The sequence below is a fragment of the Arachis ipaensis genome, chromosome B07 (genome assembly GCF_000816755.2).
Source record: "Arachis ipaensis cultivar K30076 chromosome B07, Araip1.1, whole genome shotgun sequence".
NCBI lineage: Eukaryota > Viridiplantae > Streptophyta > Magnoliopsida > Fabales > Fabaceae > Arachis > Arachis ipaensis.
This window is the reverse complement of record NC_029791.2, coordinates 108,787,170-108,803,022: the sequence shown is the minus strand read 5'-3', so window position 1 is coordinate 108,803,022 and position 15,853 is coordinate 108,787,170. Positions and strand designations below refer to the sequence as shown.

Here is a 15,853-nt window from a genome sequence, read left to right as displayed (position 1 = left end):
ACTCTCACTCATGAAGAAAAAAGAAAACAGAGAAGAAAGCTAACCTAATCCCTATTTGCATATTTCCCAACACCACTCTCCTTTTTTCACCATCTGCAGCCACTCTCCCTTCTCACCCGCCCCTTCAACCCCCTCTCTCTCTCTCATCGTGCCGCCATCCCTCGTCACTCTACCTTCTCACCCGCGCCGTCACCATTCTCTCTGTTTGTAATAGCATATATAAAGGAAAAATAATTAACCACATTAGTTACTTTTGAAACTAGAGTTAGTAGCTTCTAGAGTTCATATATAAATAAGACTCTTCAATTTACTGTAAAGGAGATAGTAATAGTTAACATTCATTTTCTTCTTCTTTCTTCATTGTTCTCTACTTTGGGTAGACTTTATTTCTCACATGGTATCAGATAGTGCCCAAGATCCATGGAGCCAGAAATTATCAACAATAAGCTGCTGCTACTCAAGCATCACCCTCTGCGTCAATTCTAAAGCCCCTTTCTGTTCCTTTACCAGAAAAACTCAACGATGATAATTTTCTCACCTGGCGCCATTCAGCTATTCTTACAATTTCAGGTCAAGAACTTCAAGATCATCTGGACCAACAGAAGATTCCAACAAGATACGCATCAGCTGCTGATGAAAAGGCACAAAATGAAACAAAGACATATAAAGAATGGAGGGTTGATGACTACAATGTCTCTTCCTGGCTCTACTCATCCCTGGATCCCTCGTTCAAACATCGAGTTCTTAGTTGTATTTTTGCACATGACATTTGGAGCCGACTTCACACCCACTTTGCATCACAAACAAAAGCTCGTATTAGGCAACTTCAACTGCAATTAAAATCGATCAAGAAGACTGGTCCAGCATCAGATTATCTTCTTCAAATAAAAAAAGTGGTGGATGCACTCGCCACTGTTGGAGCTCCTCTAACTGATGCAGAATACACCAATGTCATTTTAGATGGATTAAATGAAGATTATCAGTCATTCTTGACATATGTCACTGCCAAAGATCCACCCTATTCCATTCCAGACCTTGAAGCTCTCTTGATGGCTCAAGAAGACATTGTGGAGAGGTTCAAGAAACCAGAACCCTCAATGGTACAGGTCAATTTTACTCAATCCCAACCTTCTCCTCAGACTAATTTTGATTCTACCTATGCAAGAAACACACCGCCTACACCTAATAGAGGCACTTATGGTCGAAGAGGGCGTGGAGGAAGAACAAATCGTGGAGGAAGAGGTTCTTGGAACTCAAATCGGCCACAATGTCAAATTTGTGGCAAGTTTGGGCATATTGCTAGTTACTGTTATTTTAGATTTGATCAACAATTTCAACATGCACAACAAAACTCACCCACCTCTTCGATGCACAATGCACTCCCTCCACCTCCCTCATTCCATAATCCCAAAGCAATGCTTGCTACACCTGCTACAATTGCTGATCCATCTTGGTATGCTGATTCTGGCGCTTCTCATCACTGTACTCCTGATCCGTCAAACCTACAACAAGCACAAGAATATCATGGACAAGATCAAGTTTATATTGGTAATGGTTCAGGTATTAAAATTCAGCATATTGGTAATTCATATTTGCATCATAAACCAACAGATAAAAGATATTATTTCTATGATTTACTGCATGTTCCCTCAATTGCACATAACCTTGTTAGTGTATCCAAATTTGCTAGAGACAACAATGTGTATTTTTCGTTTTGGCCTAATGTTTGTTTTGTGAAATCTCAGGCTACCAAAGAAGTGCTTCTCAAAGGCACAGCAATTAATGGAATGTATCGTTTTGAAAAAGTGACTCTTCCTAAATCAGACTTTAGACAATCCAATACTCAAATTTTTGTTGCTTAAACCTTGACATTGGATGTTTACCATAAAAGATTTGGTCATCCAGCCTTACCAATTGTAAAGTCTATTATAACTAATTGTTCATTACCTCTGTATAATAAAAATGCTTCTGATTCTAGTGTATGTGAACATTGCTGCTTAGCAAAATCTCATAGGTTACCTTACTCTCCATCCAATACTACTTATGATTGCCCTTTATCGTTGATTGTTTCTGATATTTGGGGGCCATCCCCAATCACTGCTCATACAGGTGTTAGATATTATACTTCATTCATTGATGTGTATTCAAGACACACTACAATATATTTTTTAACAAACAAGTCACAAGTCTTTAGTGTTTTTAAATTGTACAAAACTCAGATGGAAAAACAGTTAGGATACTCTATTAAAGCACTTCAAACTGATAATGCTAGAGAATATCTATCTCACACATTTATTGAATTTTTACAACAAGAAGAAATTATTCATAGACTCACTTGTCCCCATACCCCTCAACAGAATGGATAAGCAGAAAGAAAAAATAGGCATATAGTCGAAACTGCTTTAGCTTTATTATCTACTGCTACACTTCCTTTAACTCTATGGAATGAGGCTTTTGCAACCTCGGTATATTTGATAAATCGCATGCCTTCATCTGTTACATGTTATAAATCACCTTTTGAACTATTATATCATCATAAACCTGATTATACTTTCTTGAAAATCTTTGGATGTTTATGTTTTCCTCACACGAGACCATACACTGCTCATAAATTGGAATACAGATCTGAACCCTGTTTATTTTTAGGTTATGCTTTGAATCAAAAAGGATATAGGTGTCTCACTAAAAGTGGAAAAATAATTATCTCTAGAGATGTAGTGTTTCATGAACATCAATTTCTATCTCACTCTTTTTTTCTACTACTATTAATGAAACTTGCACTAGCAATGCTACTGTTTTAGATTTTTTACCTCAGATTGCATCCATTCATCCCTCTTCTGTTGATCCTTCATCTTCAATGCCCAACATCAATTCTGGTGATACACATCATAGTGAGGAACATGAACAAATACATCTAATGCAGACAGCTTCACAGGCTAATGAGACAGCAACTTCTACCCAAGATCTCATATCGATTACTTCTACTCACATTGATTTGCCTTTTTCCTCAAACCCCCCATCTACAACCACTCTTTCAGAAAATATCCATCCAATGCAGACAAGGTCCAAGACAGGTACTAGAACTCCAAAAGCTCTTCAGGTAGCAAAATTCTCAGTCTCTTCTAATTTTGATTTATTGCCTAAAAGTATTCAAAGTGCTCTCCACAATCCCTTATGGAGAGATGCTATGCTCACAGAATATAAAGCACTATTATATCACAATACATGGTCCTTAGTTGAATTACCTGAAAATGAAAAAGTAGTTGGTTGTAAGTGGATATTTGCTGTTAAAAAGAATGCAAAAGATGAGATCATAAGACATAAAGCTAGGTTGGTTGCAAAAGGTTTTCTTCAAACTGCTGGAATTGATTTTGATCAAATTTTTTCACCTATTATAAAACCAGTTACAATTAGGATGATTTTAACCATTGCTTTATCAAAAGGTTGGAAAATTCAACAATATGATTTTCACAATGCATTTCTAAATGGAACTCTTCATGAAACTGTGTTTATGTCCCAACCTCCAGGTTTCTGTCACTCTAATCCTAAACTTGTATGAAAATTAAATAAAGCCATATATGGCCTTAAACAAGCCCCAAGGGCTTGGTACTTAACAATTACTTCCACCCTTCAATCTTTTGGCTTTACAGTAACAAAATCTGATCCTTCCGTATTTACTAGATATACTTCTATTTCTACTATTTATGTTCTTATTTATGTTGATGATATGCTTGTCACTGGAGATAACGAATCTGAAATAAAAACTGTTCTTAGCAAATTTCATTCTACCTTTTTATTGAAAGATTTAGGTGAGCTCAACTTTTTCTTAGGTATAGAAGTTATAACACATTCCTCTTCCTTAATTTCTTTGAACCAAACTAAATATATACATAACCTTCTAACACGTGCCGGCATGAATGAATCCAAACCAAGTATGACTCCAATGATAAGCTCTCTTAGATTGATTGCCAATGCTGGAACTCCTTTTGAAAATCCAACTTTATATCGCTCCATAGTGGGCGGGTTGCAGTATGCAACAATTACACGACCTGATATCAATTTTTCAGTGAACAAACTGAGTCAATTTATGTCCAACCCCTGCCAAGAACATTGGGTTGCAGTTAAACGAGTTCTGAGATACTTGACAGGTACTGCTGAGCTTAAATTGCAATTTCATAGATGCACTGATTTACGTTTTTCTGCTTTTTCAGACTCAGATTGGGCGAGTGATCTTGATGATAGAAAATCTAAAACTAGATTTTGTGTGTACTATGGTTCAAATCTGGTGTCTTGGAAAAGCAGCAAACAACCCACGGTCAGTCGAAGCTCAACTGAGGCTGAATATAGAGCCCTGGCAGCAGTGTTCATGGAACTCCTTTGGATTCAAAATCTTCTGGCTGAATTGCATCAGCCTTGCCCAGCTTCCCCCACTGTATTTTGTGACAATATTTCAGCTGTGCTGCTTGCATATAATCCAATCTTACATAATCGGACTAAACACTTTGAGTTAGATCTCTACTTTGTTCGGGACAAGGTGATCACAGGCTCTATTGCTGTCACACATATTCCATCAACTGAACAAGTGGCAGATGTGTTAACAAAGCCTCTGTCATTAGCCAGCTTTGACAAATTTAAAAGCAAACTCAGGTTGGCATTCAAACCACCATGAGTTTGTGGGGGGATAATAGCATATATAAAGGAAAAATAATTAACCACATTAGTTACTTTTGAAACTAGAGTTAGTAGCTTCTAGAGTTCATATATAAATAAGACTCTTCAATTTACTGTAAAGGAGATAGTAATAGTTAACATTCATTTTCTTCTTCTTTCTTCATTGTTCTCTGCTTTGGGTAGACTTTATTTCTCACAGTTTGCGGCGTCGTCAATTCCCCTCTCTACCGCCGGGCAATTCTCGTCTCTGCCACCTCGTCCGTTCTCCTCTCCGCTGCGCGTCTCATACTTCACCCTTAGTCCTCTGCTCTATGCTCTGCTTTGCACGTTTGTGGCCAGCTCGCATCCAATAGGAAGAAGCCGCCGTCTGCCATTGACAGCATCCTGCCGAAGCCGTGGGTTGTCCCTCCTCCAGTCCTCTTCCACTTCTACCTGGCTTCAGGTGTGATACTTTCTCCTTCTCTGTGTAATCTATTGCATTTAGGGTTTATCCCTCTCTGTAATTTGTTATAGCTTTTGTTCTTGTGTCCTAGTATATAAATCATAATCTATGCTTCTATGTATAATCACCTTTTCTGTATAAATCTTACTCCTCCCTGCACCAACAGTTGCCGTCGTCCTCCATCCAAGATAGCAGCATGTACCAGAAATAGAGCCTTCGTGTCGGGTTGGTTATATATTCCTATTGTTGATTATTGTTCTTTTATTTCTTTACTGCTAATTTTTTTGAAATTATAGTGATGATTTAGGGTTTGATTTGTGTTCTGTTTATTTTATTGCTCTGTTTATTTTATTAGGGTTTTTATTTTCTTAATCCTGTTTTGAATTTTTGTTTCTATGAATCTAATTTTTGATGTTCTGTTTGTATGTTTGTTGTTACGATTCTGATTCTTGAATTTGTTCTATTCTGATTTGTTTTTTGTTTTGATTTTATTTGTTCTTTCTTATTCAGTTTGGTTCTATGTGTAATTTGGTCGCTTGCTTTTTTTTTTTTTGCATCTTGATTTTTTTTAGTCAGGTTGATTATAGTTCCTTCTGCACTTGCTATTTTTGCAAAATTGTTAATGATTTTAACTTGTTTGTGTGCTTCTGCTAATTTGTTAGTGATTTTTGAGTCAGGTTGATTATTGTTCTGTCCCTTTTGATTTCAGGTTTGTTTGTTAGTTATTGTGATATATGATTTCATGTTATGACTTCGTGAATAAGTAGGATGTATGATTTTTTTTCACATTATAGTGTGATGTGAATCCCTTGAATAATTAATCTCCAGGTGTAGTCACACTACAAGAATTTTCCATGCTAAGCCACTGAGATCGAGAGAAAGCGCTTCTTCGTGAACGACGCTGTCGCTGCATTCGGAATTGACATTGCCTCCTCTTCGCAACACCGCACCTCCGCCGCTTGCACTGCCGCCAGTAGATCTTCTCCCTTTACTTTTTTTATTTTTTGTTTTTCATTTTATCATTTTGCTAATTCTAAAATTCAGCAGAATTTTGTTGTTGTCACCGTCGCCAAAGGTTGTTGCTGGTATTCTGTTTTTCTTTGGTGGCCAAACTTGTTGCTCGTTGCTCAGCTTGCTCTCCATGGCCGCCATTTGAATAAGGTAACGATCGTTACTTTTCCCTCTTGGCATCTTTTTCTTTTTATTTGTACTGGTACTTGTAACTAATTATAATTGTTTAGTAGGAAAGAAATTAGTGACTAAATTTGTGTGGGGTTTCTACTTATTTTTGGTATTAGGTTTTTATAAGAGCTACTGTAAAAAAATGATACTCTTAAGAATCTGCTCTCTAGTTAGATGTTGGTGATATATTAGCTGAGCAGAAGGCAAAAATTTTTACAATGTATTCAGTATATGATGATCACCTGTGGTAGAAAAGCTCCCTGTTTTTTACAAGACCATGTAATATGTAGTTGTATTTCACTCTTGCTGCTGCAAATGGTGTAGTCATTGCAACAGAGAAGACACTGCCATCTATATTGGTTGATGAAGCATCAGTAAGTTTGTTATTTGTTAGAATTTCCCTCTTGTCGGCTATGCCTTGTGGTTAGTGCTTACATATAATTTTTAATTTTGTTATTCTCAAACTTCAGATATTAATTACCAAGTGAATTATCTAAGTATATTTTGAATGTCAAGGGAACATGCAAAAGTGTGGCCATTAATTTGAAATTTGATCTTAGTTCTTTGTTCTATTCCATTGCAGGTCCAGAAAATTCAGTTATTAACACCAAATATAGGGGTTGTATAAAGGTTTGTTTCTTTCTATGTATTTAAATATTTCAAAGTTAAATATATTTTTATGATATCATTAATAATGTTTATCTGATGTCTTCTTAACCATGAGAGGCCACTTAAGGTTTATCTTATTTTAAATTTTTGTTCATGCCTGCAGGTATACTAAAATAGATGATTCTCCTCATATTTTGTGCACAATAATAAAAGGAAAGAATGATGGAAAAAACAATATTTCTACCTTACCCAACAATATATTAGCAAATCAACCAACTATGTTTGTGAACATAGATACTGATGTGGATACCTACAGTTTTGAAGAAGCAAGTATGTGGGTTAATACATTTATCTCACTATATCAACTACTAAGTCTTAGGTGTTGTTTATTTTTTTGTTTATTTTTTTTAATTTTTAATGTATAATGAGAAATTGAGATGTATAATATGTAATGAATTTTATGAAAGCAGGATCACATTTGTGCACAAGATTGAAATATCTCTAAATAAGTGAGTGAATACTTACTTTTACATGATATTGTAACTGAGATTTTTTCTTCATTAGTTTACTAATTAAGTCATGTTTTTTAGGGCTATTGAATAGATAGAATAGGCATTTGATGACTTGGTTATTATTAGGTTAAGCTTCAATATCTAATTTTTTTAAATATGGTTTGAACTTTTTTAAACATTTATAATTTTGATGAACTAATTATATTTGTATGCATTATAATCTTTTATTTAAATGACTCAAATAAAAAAATAATTTGAGGTTTATTTTAGTATACCGAAAAAATTGGTATTCTAAATTCGTTCATAATGGTGACAAATTAAAGACGATATTGTGACTGAAACATCTGTCACATACCTATCGATTTGTTACTAGTTTAAAAGGAATTTGCGATGACATTTGCGATAGTATTGCAATTAATTGCCTATAAATTATTTCCTAGCACATTAGTGACTATTTCATAATTTTGCTTTCTCATTTAGAATAGCTTTGGTTTAGCGACAAAATTCCTACAAATTTGATTAAAGTTTTTTCAAAGATTAGCTATGGATTTGCTACAAAATGTGATGGATTTGCGATCATATTTAGTGGCCAATTTGCGACGAGTTAGGTTCGGAAAAATTCCTCGCTAATTAGCGTCAACTAAGCATTTAATTTTGTCTATGAAGTTAGTTTAGATTTAGCGATGACTCTGCTGCAGTAGAGTTTGTCGCTAATTAGCGACTATCGTTTAGTCTATTTTTTCTATGAAATTAGCTTTTATAAAAGTGATGGATTTGCGACTATCTATTCGGTCGCTAAAAAAACTTTCCGATGAATTAGCGACTGTTGTATTTGTCTCACTAATCTGCGACTTGAAATTAGCGAGGAAAGCATTAGTTGCTAGGCGGTAGCTAATCCGTCACAAATCAAAATTTGCATCAGATTAGCGGTGATTTTATGACAAATTTTGTAGTAGCTAATCGGCTTTATTCTTGTAGTGCGGCTTAACCAGTAAAAAATCATATTTTTTTTATGAAAAAAAATAGTTAAATTTGGGTCTTAATTTCCTAAAGAAAAACACACATTAATTGATTGGCAAGGGTGATCAAGTAGAATTTTAGAATGATAAATGGATAAAAAAGAGGAATATTCTGAGACAGGTGACAAATAAAAATATCTCAGATGTTCTAATACACTCAAAACTCAATACTTATGTAATGCAAAATGGTGACTGAAATATAGACATGTTAAAACAATTTTTTTTATGAGAATGGTGTCAGAAGTATTACTAAAGTCCCAATACCCAAATCTAAAAATGATGAAGATAGTATTTACTTGCATCACACATTTCACAAAAATTTTACAGTAGTATAAGCTTATAAACACATGGCCCAATTTCAAATAGATAAAGACCCCTATAGAAGATCATATAAAAATGGAAGAGATAGCAGAGGATTCAGATATTTATTTGGCAAGCTATGCATAACTGAATCCTCACATCTAACAGAAGAATCAAACTCCTAAGAATATCAGATTTATGCCAAATTTGCTAGGGTCAACCAGAAAGAACTATCCATGCTCTAAAAGATTGTTCTGGAGCTTCTTTTCTATGGGTAAAGCTTCTAAATCCTAGCTCTATACCTATCCTTTTTACTGGCTAGTTGCAAGAGTGGATGAAACTTAACTTAGAGAAATCAACTCAAGAAAAATGGAAGGATTACTTTCTAACCACATGTTAGTGGTTATGGAAATGACAATGTATAAAGACCTTCTCTCCCCCAAATAAGAGGCTTCACAATATTTTTGATGTCATCAAAATTTAAATACAAAGAAACACAAAAATTTGGAGAAAACTAAAGCTCATAAAACATTGTAAAATAGAAAACTTCCAAATAAAATGGCAACCACCTCCTTAAGGATGGGTTAAACTCAACATAAATGGATCTATAATGTCAAAATATTTTAAAGCATCTTGTGGAGGGCTACTACGAATCAACTTGTGAGAATGGATCGGTGGCTTCAAAACTAGATTGGAGAACTGTAATGTTGATCAAGCTGAGCTATGGGGGACACTTCATGGCCTCCGTATGGCGTGGGACATGAGTATGTGCGGAGTAGTAGTTGAGATGATTTACAGATAACATTCCAATGTATGGAGGAAGCTTAAACTTGCAGTAAAAATACCTCTATTAGAGATATAAGCGAGTTGAAAAAAAAAGGCCATGAAAATTGAAATTCAATTTCATCTATCGCAAGGCTAATTGTTGTGATGATTAGTTAACAAGGTCTAATGTAGATAATGAAGAGTTTTGCTTTATGGATCTTTCCCTTGAAGACCTTGTTCCACTTCTAACGGAAAATATAAGTAGAAGTACTGTAACCCGCCGTACTACAGATTTATATTCTAGCTAATGATTTCTTTTGTCCTTTGGGATTTGGCCCTTATTTTTTATCAAAAGAAAAAAAAACTCTCAAATTAAAATAATAGGACACATATTTTACGGAAGTTACAAAATCAATTAGTGATTAATCTTTTACTTTACCACTTTCTCAACTTTTTCACTTTAGAAAATTCAAATCCAAAAAAATACTAATCATTTAATATTTTTTGTATTTATATTTTAAATAAATAAAATTTAATATTTACAGATACCTCAAAAAAAATTTTTATTTATCTCATTTGCAATGTAAATCAAATAGTTATGAATTTATCTTATTTCCAGTGTCAACCAAATAAATCATAAATTTTTACACACATATTTTGGTTGCTCATGAGAAAGGGATTTAAATTTTTTTACACATATCTTGTTGCAAACGAGATTTGATATGCATAATTTGCAAATGAGTTAAGATGATACTTTGCATTACGGTTTAGATTGATTCAAAAGATAAAAATGAATATAATTTGTTGCAACTTAAATGGTATCGATTTGATTTTTATTTTTTAATTTATTCTAATTTGAATTTTAAATTTTAAAACATTTTAATTTTAAGTAGCTCATCTAAATTTTTAATACGTGTACTTAAATAGTATTTTCAAATTTTTAATACACATATTTATATACAAATACAAATATTTAAAGAATTATTTTCCACATACAAGCGTTTTTCCCATTCAAATTTTTACAAGTCATTTACATTCACGGGCTTCGTACCATTACTGCACGTTCTTCTTCTTCGTTATCGTCGTCATCATCAACACTACCTCTTCCTCCTCCTCCTCCTCTTCCTCCTTCTTTTTTCGTTGAAATTTCTTCTCCTCCTTTCTTTTTCTCTTTCTCCTCCAGCATCAGTTATCTCGTTGTTGAAGATAATGAATAATTCAGGTTCAGATTGTCAATTGAACCAAAATGAAATTGATTATTGTTTTGAATTCAATCAAGTAGTTAAGGTGTGGTTCAATTCAGAAGGAAAAGATGTAGCATTAGAAGAAATTTTTTTCTGTATTTGTAGCAAATTTGGGTGTAACACGAAGATATTTGGGTGAAACACGAAGATATTTGAGTGTATTTTTATTCTGATAAGTTTTGTATAATTCAAAACTCTTCCTCTTCCTCTTCCTCCTTCTCATCTTCTGTTGTTTTTTTTCTTATTCATCTTTTTCTTTTTGTTTTACCTTCTCAAGTTTTTTCTTATTTTACTCTCTTATCAAGAATAAAAACAAAAAAATCAAACAAAGAAGAAGAAGAAGAAACATATAATGCTGCAAAATTACTTGGAAGAGGATGAACTTACATTCATTTAACTAAAAGAAAGAAAGAAATAAGGATAAAAGAAGAAGAAAAAAATGCAGCATTAGAGGAAATATTTTTCTGTATTTGCTGCAAATTTGGGTGTAACAAGAAGATATTTAGGTGTAGCACGAAGATATTTGGGTGTATTTTTAGAATTTTGGGTGTATTTTTATTCTGATAAGTTCTGCATAATTCAAAACTCTTCTTCTTCCTCCTCCTCATCTTCTGCTGCTTTTTTTTCATCATCATCACCATCTTCTTCTTCTTTTTTTTCTTATGCATCTTTTCCTTTTTGTTTTACCTTCTCAAGTTTTTTCTTGTTTTACTCTCTTAACAAAAATAAAAACAAAAAAATCAAACAAAGAAGAAGAAAAAATACATAATGCTGCAAAATTACTTGAAAGAGGATGAACTTGCATTTATTTAACTAAAAGAAAGAAAGAAATAAGGAAAAAAAAGAAAAAAATGCAGCATTAGAGGAAATATTTTTTTGTATTTGTAGCAAGAGACAGGTCTCCCAGTAGCCTTCCTGCCCATGAGTAGGTCAGGACGAAGCAGAGTCCCATACCACTCCGGCAGTAGGGACTCATCGAGTATCGATGGAAACTCCATCTCGTACACCTTGAACATAGTCTCCTACCTGTAAACCGGATGAACATACAGAGTCCACTCGATTCTTGTGACGGAACACCCGGCAAGCGCATGTCGGCATGGGTAGTGGAGAGACTGAAAGAGCCCATAGTTACACGTACCCGATGCTAGCCAAACTCGGAAGGAACCTTGCGACCAACCCTCGAACGACTCTAACTCCTCCACAACAAACACAGAAGCCCATTGATCACAATGAGTAAAACGCAGCTTCGGGATGCTTTCTCTGTTCTTCTCAATGGCAGCCATCAGCCTCTGGGAGAAGCGATTCCCAGCATCCAGTTGTGACTGTGCCTCCCTACCCTTCGTCACGAACAACTTCTGCAATCTCTCGTACATGATGCGAACGATGGCAGAAATCGGCAAGTACCGTGTACCCTTGAGAACTACGTTGATGCACTCCGACAGATTTGTTGTCATATGACCAAGCCGGCAACCGCTATCGCAGTGTTGCAGCCATATCTCTTTGTTGAAACGACCAACTCAGTCTGTCATCTCTCGCGACAAACCTCTCAAGGCATCCATGTACCACTCGTACCCAGCCTTGCTTGGACTATAAGTGGCGTTTATAAGGTATCACTTGTCCTCGGTCGACTTGAAATGAGACATGAAGTTTGCAGCCATGTGTCTTATACAATAAGCGTAGAACGCCCTAGGGGGTTGCCAACCACTATCATCGGCCCTTAGTGCAACCTTGATCGCCTGTGATCTATAAAAAATAATCAACAGGCCTGCTTGTGGATGACATGTCGTCTCAGATTAGCCAGGAAGAACGACAATGACTCCATACTCTCGAACTTTCCAATTGCAAAAGCAATAGGAAGGATATTGCTATTACCGTCTTGTGCCACTCCAATAAGCAACACTCTACCGTATCTGCCATACAAATGTGTGCCATCGACAGAAACAAATAGCTTGCAATGCTTGAAAGCCTCAACACATGATGGGAAAGCCCAAAATACTTTGTCAAACATGCTACAGTCGAGGACCAGAAGGTCTCCATCGTAGTAAGGTACGACCCTTAGCTCACAAATCGTTCTGGGACAACAACTCTGCAGTGCCTGCAGCAGCTTCGGCACCTTGTTGTATGAATCCTCCCAGTCTCCGTATATCTACGCAATTGCCTTTTACTTTGCTATCCAGACCTTTCTATAGGAGGGTTTGAAGTGATAGTTCTACCGGACTGCACCTTGCAAGACAGGGATGCTGACAGATGGGTTATGCTGTATCAACGGCAAGATGACCTTGTAGATGAGGCTGCTGTCCAACTGTCGATGGTCTTGGGACATGGTGGGTGCTAAACAAGTATGCACTCCACCAACCCTCCGGACTTCCCTAATGAAATAAAACATCCATGGTTGGAAACTACTCAATATATAGCAATCATAAATGAGTACATACACCTCAATTAAACTTGAACTCACCAGTATCCGAGGTTCTGTCTTAACAACACGGAGACTTCATAGACATCCATTTGCAGCTTGACAGCAATGCATATGGTACTTTAATCGGTCCGATTTGACCACTCGGTACTCAACACTTCTGCGAATACTATAGTTCTTCACACCATGCATTACTGCATCTCGGCATTTGAATCTATGACCGATCCGAAACTCTACCCCACCATCTAGGTTGTAATCCTTTTTTTCGGTATTGGAAAACGGAGATTTCTTATGCATGGCGTCTAGATCTAATGTATGATAGTGACTTGGTACATCTGATACCACCAGAATAGGGTGGGGGGAGGCAAAATATAGCGCACTACTGTCTCGGCCGGTGTCTCCGGTATAAACTCCTCCTCATCATCATCTTCAGAGGAATCACTATCGTTATTATCCGCAACGTACTCCTCGTTGGAGTCTTCCTCACCCACCTCTATGTCTTCCACTGAACTAGCAACATGAATTGGTGGTGGTGCGAGAGGTGGGTCATCCCTGCACAAATGTCGAGTGTGCAGAACCACCACCACCAACATCACCAACCTAGGCGGAAAGCTCCATCACTTGTTCTGTCATGATTTTTCCATGGATGTCAAACATGAGTCGCACATGCTCATCGCCCTGGAGCCGAAATAGTCAAAACTGGAATACTCCATTACCCAACGGTGCTAGCAACCTATACCCCATCTTTGCGATCTCTTTTCTCCCTGTGCCACCAAGATTGCTAAATATCAAACTCTTCAACTCGGATAAGGAACTTATGCGTCGAGTGCGCAATAGTAACAGATTCTCACACTCAAATATCATCCTATTGTCGCTGTTTCTCATACAACAATTGGGTTACACATAAACAACCACATATCCGCTATTACTGGACATTTTTGCCTACTCTTTGTAAGAAAAACGGGAGAGAAAAAGAAATGAAATGTATGTGAAAAATGTCAAGGGTTGCACATTCTTTTATAGCAATTAAAAATTTGTCTTACTGCATCTCGTTTACACTTTAAACGTATTAATTTAATACGTATCTCGTTTACACTGTAAACGAAATAAGCTTGCACATAATAATTTTTATAATTATTTCAATAATTAAAATATTTATTTAATTTATTTAAATAAAAATCCGATAATGCCATGATGGCCCTCCTTTTGTATGTACTGTACGTACCGTGATGCTTTGCTTCCTGCCCAGCGTTTCCATCTTCTCCTTCAATAATATCCCATCATACAAGAGTTGTGTGGACCACAAAATGCAACGATTTAAATGAGATAACCAGATAGAAATGAAGTTTGGTTTGATTTAGAAGGAAGCTAAGCTTGAAAAATATGTGCAAGTTTTGAAGAAGGGAAGACTTTTAGGTATTTTAGAAATACCAATGTTCTAATCATTTTAGCTTTTAGTTATATGTAAATTTTATGATTAAAATCAACTATTAAAACTATTAAAACATAGAAATACCTAAAAAAATTTCTCGAAGAACTTTAATTTGTTTATGATAATTAATATATCTCCTATTTTAATGTCATTGAACATTTGTACATTAGGATTTCAGTTTGTGTCCTATGAAACACTCATGGCATTTTTAAAGGTATTCAAGCTTAACCAAATTGATAATCAATTACGTAATACATAAATGGTGACTGCTCTCATACTCTAATATTTGTGAGGAACTATATCTCATTTAAAAAAGAACACTCCTTTTTTCAAAAAATATTCACTCCTAAAAATAAAACATCCTCACTCTTAGATTTGGAGGCAATTTTTGCCACCAGCTCCGTCATCACTGCCACCATTACTGTCACATCTACTTCGTCTTTTACTCCATCTATTTTTATCATTGTTTTTCACGTCCTCTACCTCCGACCCTTATTCGCAATGCTCCAGTGTCCGCCTCTCCACTAGCTCTTGCGTCTCACTGCTGTTTGTCGTGGTCACTATATTCTTCGTCACTGCGTGACAGCACTTTATTTCTACTTTTAAGCCAAGGACATAGAGGCAATAGTGATATTAAGTTAGGTTTTCATCCTCCAAACTATTTTCTGGGTTTAAACTGATATATATCATGTGTATGCTATTTGATACAAAACAAAAGTTTTTGATTTGATAAATACGCATGAGTTAGGTCATTAATGGCACTATCATCTAAACTTGTTTTGCACCTTCAAGAATGGTTCAAACCATAGATTGTATTCGGATTTCTCTCTTTTTGTAATTACCAAATCAATTATTAATATTCCTATTACTTTTAATAGTTATTGGTAATTTAATGAGCCATCAATTACAATAGGTGAGTAATGATGATAGAAAGTGGCTCACCTTCTTTAATTTGATAAACAAATTTTTTGAACTACATAGATTGAGATAGATAGCTCTCTACTCTTGTTTAATTTATATTTTTATATCTGATTTCATATAAATTAAAGGACCTTTTAGATTAATTACTTTTTTACATTTTTATATTTAATTTTACCTTCTGTTACCTTGATATAGCAGATGCTTATATAAGATCATTTATATTTTTGCTAGTATTTTTTGTCTAAATTTTTAGAAATTCGGTAATTATCTTTTGGGGAATAAATTAATTGGAGAGGAAGAATTATTATTCTTGCTGAAATTTGCATACATATATTAGATC

General features: G+C 35.3%; 1 long non-coding RNA gene across 4 annotated transcripts; it reads left to right on the top strand.

Moving 5' to 3' along the window:
* Positions 5,053 to 7,136, top strand: LOC107608539. Of its 4 annotated transcripts, XR_001612897.2 has the most exons (6): positions 5,192 to 5,338; positions 5,942 to 6,086; positions 6,161 to 6,274; positions 6,586 to 6,669; positions 6,879 to 6,925; positions 7,068 to 7,136. It is a non-coding gene; the product is annotated as an uncharacterized LOC107608539 (long non-coding RNA). The 4 variants fall into 4 exon arrangements; XR_002350291.1 differs by lacking the exons at positions 6,586 to 6,669; positions 6,879 to 6,925; positions 7,068 to 7,136 and adding an exon at positions 5,077 to 5,113 and having other exon boundaries at positions 5,280 to 5,338; positions 6,161 to 6,283; XR_002350292.1 differs by lacking the exons at positions 5,192 to 5,338; positions 6,586 to 6,669; positions 6,879 to 6,925; positions 7,068 to 7,136 and adding an exon at positions 5,053 to 5,113 and having other exon boundaries at positions 6,161 to 6,283.